This window comes from Coffea eugenioides, chromosome 8 (assembly GCF_003713205.1).
Source record: "Coffea eugenioides isolate CCC68of chromosome 8, Ceug_1.0, whole genome shotgun sequence".
NCBI classification, from domain to species: domain Eukaryota; kingdom Viridiplantae; phylum Streptophyta; class Magnoliopsida; order Gentianales; family Rubiaceae; genus Coffea; species Coffea eugenioides.
In genome coordinates, this window is record NC_040042.1 from 38,534,843 (window position 1) to 38,542,653 (window position 7,811).

The window sequence follows — 7,811 nt, forward strand, 5'->3', positions numbered from 1 at the left end:
ACATTTCCTGAATATGACTCAACTTTAATTGCAATGAATAATTTACTAGATGACATATTGCAATGAACGATTTAAAAGAATTTATGATAATAGAATATAGTTAAAGTTAGTGGTTGCTTTGTTGTAAAAAATTAAAATCTACTCCTATGAGAGAAAAAGGCTTGTAATGCAAGGATGGTGCCATAATTTCCCTACTTTCCTTTTTATTTTCTAATGTTTAACTTTCCATTTTTCCTTCTCTCTCTCTTTTTTTTTTTGTTAGGCAAAAGCTACATATACTTCACGTGATAATTACTTCATAGAAGAAAGATCATAGATTCGTCGAAAATCATATACTTTTCTGCTACTATGTGCAATTTTGTGATGACAATTCCTTTTTTTCTTTTTGAAGTAAGTGATGACAATTTTTCATTGCTATTTGCTACTTACACCAAGTAGAGTACCATATGAAAATGTCTGTTCGGGGACATCCGATAAAATTGAAACGTTACAGAAAAGAATAGCATGACCTCTGTGGCCTTGTTTGGATCGTGATTTTCTGCAGAAAAATTTTTACGTTTTTTGTGAACATATTTTCCAATCACCTTTTTATTTTACATGCATCAAATTGCTACAATACATTTTTTTTTCAAAAACTCTTAAAAATAGCAATCCAAACATGTATGAAAATAAATGCAAGTAATTCAGGATGCTGTACTTGTTAGGACATGAGCTTCTATAGCACCACCAATGCAGTAGCTTTGTTAACTTTTTTCAACTTAGACAGTTTTCTTGCCCCGTCATATACATTGAAAGAAAAGATTAATGGAACTCCTGTGAAAAGTTAAACTTGAACAGAGAAAATAGAAAAGTTCAATTTCGTTGCAATATATCCAATAACTAGTTGCACTATTGGATGACAGAGATTCAATATTCTTACTTCTAAAACACGTTTTACAAACAAGTAGTAGATCAATTGTTTAAGCAACAAATTACTAGCAAATAATTAAATTAAGAACCATAATGGACCCAGAAAAGCCATATTAGTTAAAGGCATTCTTGGCTGCACCATCATTTTGGCCACGAGGATTACTAGGTAGTGACGGCAACTGCTAGGCTGCTAATTCGTAATTTCAATTGAAGGAATCTCTAAAAGCATGTTTAGGACAGCCAGCCGAAAGATCTCTCATCTTCTCCCAGAAAAGTCCATGTTTAATATTTTAACTTTTAAGGTGTTTTAGGAGCATCTTTTTCTTCTTTTCAGGTTAATTAATATTGTTATGACATCTCTAATTCCACTTTTTGTGCTATGGAGATTTCCCACTGCTTTTACCAGCATATCAACTTTTGGATTTGGCTGTTTTCAAAGGTCAAAAAGTTGAGACATTTTTGTTTTTGACAGATGCTTCAGACAACGGGAAAAAAAAAAGAAGAAAAATTAGAGTTGAGGAATTTAATTGGAGGCATAGACATAAATAGGACTAATTCGCAGTTGAACAATTTACTTAGCAAAGACCTATGTCAGATTTAACTGCTACAAGAGGATGGTCCAACTCTATTTCTGCACCGTCCAACTTATGCTATACTACATATTTTTATCAAGATATGTAGATTCAAGATCATAATCATTGAAGACCGTACTGTTCTTGGTTCTGCAACTCGAAAATTTTGTCCTAATTATTTGTTCCTAATATAGAGTAAAACTGTAATTATTGAAATGTGGATATGGCTGGCCAAGTTGGGACGAAAATGTTCATATGAGGAGCTCAAAAATGTTAACCATTACGATTGGTCCAATGGTTAGGGAAGGGTTTTTCCTGCTATCAAGTTCGAGGTTTAAATTTTGGGTTTGGTAGTTGGATCGTGAATGGGAAGAGTTGTGAGTCTTGTGTGACACGGAGCAGGAGGAAAAGAAAAAAAAGAAAAGGGAGGAGCTTAAAATGCTATTTCGGCCACACACAACCTATTATTCTCTCTAAAATCCTAGGTTGTAACTTTCTTTCTTCTAAGTATTAAATGTTAGTTTGTTAGGAAACTTATGAGACCCACCACATAAAATTTTCTCACTCATTTTCCTATAAAATTTTTCGTGCAAAACTCGATAGGAGAGTAAGAGCGAGTTACTGAAAAGTCTCAACTAATTCTATTTACAACTTCTTTCTTTCTGAATTATTTCCTCCATTGTAAACTTCTACATAAATCAAAACATCTTAAAATTTACAATTCAAAAAACTAGCTTGCAGTTTGATATTTTATTCGTATTTTAATAATTAATTAATTAGTAATTTGTTGAATGTATATGAAATTAATATTTTTTTCCTTTTACATTTTATACTCCTTTTTTATGTCTATATATTTGTGAAGTAACTAAACCACACACATAGTATATGAACTTATTGTTAAAGAATGTGATTAATTTTGTGGTAAGCAACTCTTCCAACATGCAAAATGTTATATTTATTATGTGTTTTTTATGTATATTAAATACCAAAAATGAAGAAGTTCAATCTAGAATATATTTTTTTATTAATGAATATACTAGTCAATTTTTTCGTGACTTTTTAGCTAAACAAACAAAGATTTTGTATTTTATTTTTGCATCATTTTCTTGTTAACCAAACACGTGTGAGAAACTAGTTTCCTTTTCCTTTATCTTACTTCACTTCACTTCATTTTACTTTTTTCATGATACACTTATTTTTTTCTTGATTAAAATGCCTGTATGACAATTAGAATTTGGTTCAAGATAAAGAAGGTCGGTTGTTCCCGAGTCCCACATTGGACATGTTGAAAGCACAATATGAGGACCAACGAACTATAAAAGCTTCTTCAGACTACGCTATGAAGCATACCTTTCTCGGCCTTTTGGCTAAGATCAAGTGTAGTATCTGTTCTTATCAGTTTAATATCTGATACGCGAGCCATTGGCTTGCATGATATTAAATTAATTTTTCTAGGGGAAGAGCTCAATACAGTGGCTTGCTGCTGAGGCTCTTGTGTGTCGCCTGGGCATTGCACTGCTGCCTTGGCCTGGCACGCCCCACCAATCCACAGTTACAAATCCATTCCATTGCCCTCTAACTAAACCTAGTCCCCAACAAAATGAAGAAAGATTGATCTCATCGAATCACCCCTTGAATTCGTGTCTAATTTTGGATTTGGTAGTTGGTAATTAACCCGCAATTGATTGATTCGCTTGTACTTGGTACGCTTTTATCTCAATGATTAATTCTCATGAATTCTGGTTTTGTATTGATTGGCAGTATCTTGTATTGAAAACAGTAGTCTTCCTAGCGACATTGGCAGCTGTTCTGACATCAACGAAGAGCCATCTCTGCCAAAATTGGTGCACTGATTAAGAATGAAGGACGCATCAGACATAGTTATCTGCTTCGTGGCTCCTTTTCGAGTAGCCACCGATTCCTTGCGGGAATCATCAACTCATTTTTGTACATTTTTTTTGTCATTCTCTTCTTCTAAGGATCACCCTCATGGGGAAATAGCCAAGGCCGGAATATTCAGTAGCCATGGATAAAGGTCTGGAGGCAAATTAATCATCATTCATCAAGATTGTGCAATAGTGACGGACCCGGAAAATTTTTCATTTAATTCAACTGTAATTATTGAAATATGGACATGGCTAGCCAAGTTGAGACGAAAAGGGTTCATATGAGGAGCTCAAAAAAGTTAACTAGTAGGATTGGTCCAATGGTTAGGAAAGGGTTCTTAGAATTCTTCCTATCGTCAAGTTTAAGGTTTGATATCTAGAGTTTGACAATAAGGTTGGGGATGGGGAAGAGCAGTGATGAGGAGGAGGAAAGCAGAGAGGGGGGGCCCAAAAAGGCTATTTAGGCCACACGCAACCTATTATTCACTCTAAAATCAAGTTTTAAATGTTTGTTTGTTAGGAAATTTATGGGATCCATCACATAAATTTTTCTATCAAATTTTTCCTGCAAAACTCGAAAGGAGAGTGGGTCACTCGAAAGTTTCAACTAATTCAATTTCTTTTACAAATCCTTTTTTTCTAAATTATTTCCTCAATTCTAAACTTCTACATAAATTAGAACATCTTAAAATCTACAATTCAAAAAACCAACTTGTAGTTAGATGTTTTATTCTTATTTTAATAATTAATTAATTAGTAATTTGTTGAATTTTTATGATGTTAGTATTTTTTTCTTTTACATTTTATGCTCTTTTTATATGCCTATATATTTGCGAAATAACTATTTACACATATAATATATGAACTTATTATTTAAGAATGTGATTAATTTTGAGGTAAATAACTCTTTCAATATGCAAAATTTTATATTTATTACATGTTTTTATGTATACTAAATATAAAAAATGAAGAAGTTTGATCTAGAATATTTTCTATTAATGAATACACTAACCAATTTTTTTGTGAGTTTTTGGCTAAACAAACAAAAGAATTTATTTTTTTTTGCATCATTTTTTTTAACCAAACACATATAGGAAAGTCAGTTTTCTTTTCCTTTACCTTACTTCTCTTCACTTTTTCCATGAAACACTTACACGACTTTCCTGTCTAACAAATAGAGCCTCAGGGTATTATTTGTTTCTTGATTAAATTGCCACTATGAAAATTAGGATTTGGTTCAAAGTAAAGAAGGTTGGTTGTTCCCAAGTCCCACATTGGACATTGAAAGCACAATTTGAAGACAAACGGACTATAAAAGCTTCTTCAACCGACGTTATGAAGCATACCTTTCTCGGCCTTTTGGCTAAGATCAAGTGTAGTATCTGTTCTTATCAGTTTAATATCTGATACGTGGGCCATTGGCCCACATGATATTAAATTAATTTTTCTAGGGGAAGAGCTCAATACAGTGGCTTGCTACTGGGGCCCTTGTGTGTCGCTTGGGCATTGCACTGCTGCCTTGGCCTGGCACACCCCACCAATTCACAGTTACAAAAATTTGTTGCAAATCAAGATTTTTTAAATATTAAGTTTTGTTAATTCTGTGTAAAAAATTAAATAAAGAATTTAATTGGAAGTTTGGGGATTTTTTGCATCTTTATTCATTTAAAATAGCAGTAGAAATTATCCCATATATTTTGTATCTCTTTGTTCATTAAAATAGCAGCAAAAGCATTTTGCAGAAAGATGCCAAAGATAAAGATGATATAATTCACGTCTTTCTTGGGTACAACCGCACTTCTAGATGATAAATACATTAAAAATTAGAGCAGATTCCAATTTATACCAGCGATAAAGCTTTTTAAACTGATAATTCGCAGAACAAAAGGCTCTTTTTTTTTTTCCATGGCCACTCTAGAAAGAAATATTTCACTAATGTGTGAAATATGTTTGTTTTTACTAATTTTGAAATTTGATCCTTTTAATGGCCATTTTAGCACTAAATATTTCACTAGGTGTTAAAAATATTATTGTTAAAGTGCTCAACAGAATTTGTTTACTTGACCAGCTTAAACATTTTTTATTTTTTTTTTTGCGATTATATGGGGGTTGAATTGGAACACACTACTCAGTTTGGAGAATCAAATTGAGACGTTCTCAATTCGAGGGCCAGAATTGACGGACTACTTTCAAAGACCATATTGACATTCCCAAAGAAAAGGACAAAATGCTTGATGCCATGGCTCAAAGAAAAGCTAAGGGTGTTTAATAAAATTGAAGTTTAAAAACTAAAATTTGAAATCTAAATTCATTAAATTATTGAATTGTTAAATATTAAATATGATATATTTGAGTCTATATTACATTAAGTGATAAGTGAATAGTTCATCACTTATTTTTTAGAACAAATTTTACCTAAGAAATTTAATGCCGCTTAATTAATTCAGGTGTGTAATTTGTTGAGTGTATATGACATTAATTTTTTTTCTTTTACATTCTATATTTTTTTTATGTCTATATATTTGTGAAATAACTAGTACACACACATAGTATATGAACCTATTGTTAAAGAATGTGATTAATTTTTAGGTAAACAACTCTTCCAATATGCAAAATGTTATGTTTATTACATTTTTTTTTATGTATATTAAATACCAAAAATGAAGAAATTCAATCTATAATATTTTCTAGTAATGAATACACTAGCCAATTTTTCGTGACTTTTCAGCTGAACAAACACAAGAATTTGTATTTTTTTGCGTCATTTTCTTGTTAACCAAACACGTGTGGAAAATTAATTTTCTTTTCCTTTATCTTACTTTACTTCACTTCACCTTTTTCACGATGCACTTATTTACACAACTTTCCCGTCAAACAAATAGAGCCTCAGGGTATTATTTGTTGTTTGATTAAAATGCCGGAATGAAAATTAGGATTTGGTTCAAGATTAAGAAGGTCGGTTGTTCCCTAAGTCCCACATTGGACATGTTGAAAGCACAATATGAGGACCAATGAACTATAAAAGCTTCTTCAGCCTACGTTATGAAGCATACCTTTCTCGGCCTTTTGGCTAAGATCAAGTGTAGTATCTGTTCTTATCAGTTTAATATCTGATACGCGAGCCATCGGCTTGCATGATATTAAATTAATTTTTCTAGGGGAAGAGCTCAATACAGTGGCTTGCTACTGGGGTTCTTGTGTGTCGCCTGGGCATTGCACTGCTGCCTTGGCCTGGCACGCCCCACCAATTCACAGTTACAAATCCATTGCATTGCGATCTCACTAAACATAGTTCCAACAAAATAAAGAAAGATTGATCTCATTGAAGCACCTCTTGAATTTGAAATTGCTAAACCTTTATGTTATGCGCACATGCCAATCACAACGTGTCTAATTATATGTGGAAAAAACTGAATATATGTGGTGGTAATTGACCCGCCATTGATTGATTGGCTTGTACTTGGTACACTTAATGATTAATTCTCATGAACACTGGTTTTGTATTGTAATAATTGATTGGCAGTATCTTGTATTGAAAACAGTAGTCTTCCTAGCAATATTGGCAGCTGTTCTGACATCAACGAAGAGCCATCTCTGCCAACATTGGTGCACTGATTAAGAATGACTAGGAGGTGAACACCGCTACAGCTTGCCCAGAATGCCCACACATCTTAGTTGAGATAATATGCTTTGTTTCCGGAGGTGCCATATGAAATCCATTGAAATATATATTTACAAAGTCTTGACTTGAACTAAAAGTAACAGAAAGGACATCAGTTCATAGTTAATAGGGTTAAAATGCATCATCTTCCAAGATTGGAAACCGCAAATCAGGGAAATTACTCTTAAAATAACAATCCGTCATCATGATTTTCTTCTAGCTAATGCAGTTATAATTCCACCAGCTATAAGTACCACAGTAGTAACTGAAATGCCAATTCCAATGACGTCATCTGCACCATAAGTTAAACTTTTATTTCATGCATTGCCATACCCGAACAAAAAAATCCCGAGGATTCAAAGCAATATGGTTATCACCTTCTGTAATTTGTTCTTTTATTGTCTTCTCAAGGTACGAAGCCCGCCTCCAAACAGGTTTAATCTAGCAAACAAAGGCAAAACCAATGGGATAAAAGCACCACTCTTGAATAGAACCAAAATGTTTTATAGTTTCTTTCTTTTGACAAGTAATATTGGTAAGCATGTTAAACTATGAGCAATTTTATTAATGGGAGCAGAGAACTAACCTCCAAACATGTCTATACAAGCTGCAGGCTCCTTAAATACTTACCACTTCAATAACAACCAACAGCTAGAAGGTAAAGCTTTTCACTCTTCTGTGATGGACTATCGGTCCTAGAGAGAGAAGCTGCACACAAACAAGAGTTAGTTTTTAGCAGTGAAAGTAGTTTGCAATTCATATTTAAATCGAATTTAAACACCA

At 33.0% G+C, this 7,811-nt stretch overlaps 3 non-coding genes across 3 annotated transcripts; all 3 read left to right on the forward strand.

The window, feature by feature from the left end:
* The first annotated feature begins 2,827 nt into the window (after positions 1-2,827).
* On the forward strand, positions 2,828-3,023 carry LOC113781765. The gene has a single exon (XR_003469671.1). It is a non-coding gene; the product is annotated as a U2 spliceosomal RNA (small nuclear RNA).
* Positions 3,024-4,709: 1,686 nt separating this feature from the next.
* LOC113781849 lies at positions 4,710-4,905 on the forward strand. Its single transcript, XR_003469748.1, has one exon. It is a non-coding gene; the product is annotated as a U2 spliceosomal RNA (small nuclear RNA).
* Positions 4,906-6,416: 1,511 nt separating this feature from the next.
* On the forward strand, positions 6,417-6,612 carry LOC113781860. The gene has a single exon (XR_003469759.1). It is a non-coding gene; the product is annotated as a U2 spliceosomal RNA (small nuclear RNA).
* The last annotated feature ends 1,199 nt before the right edge of the window (positions 6,613-7,811 follow it).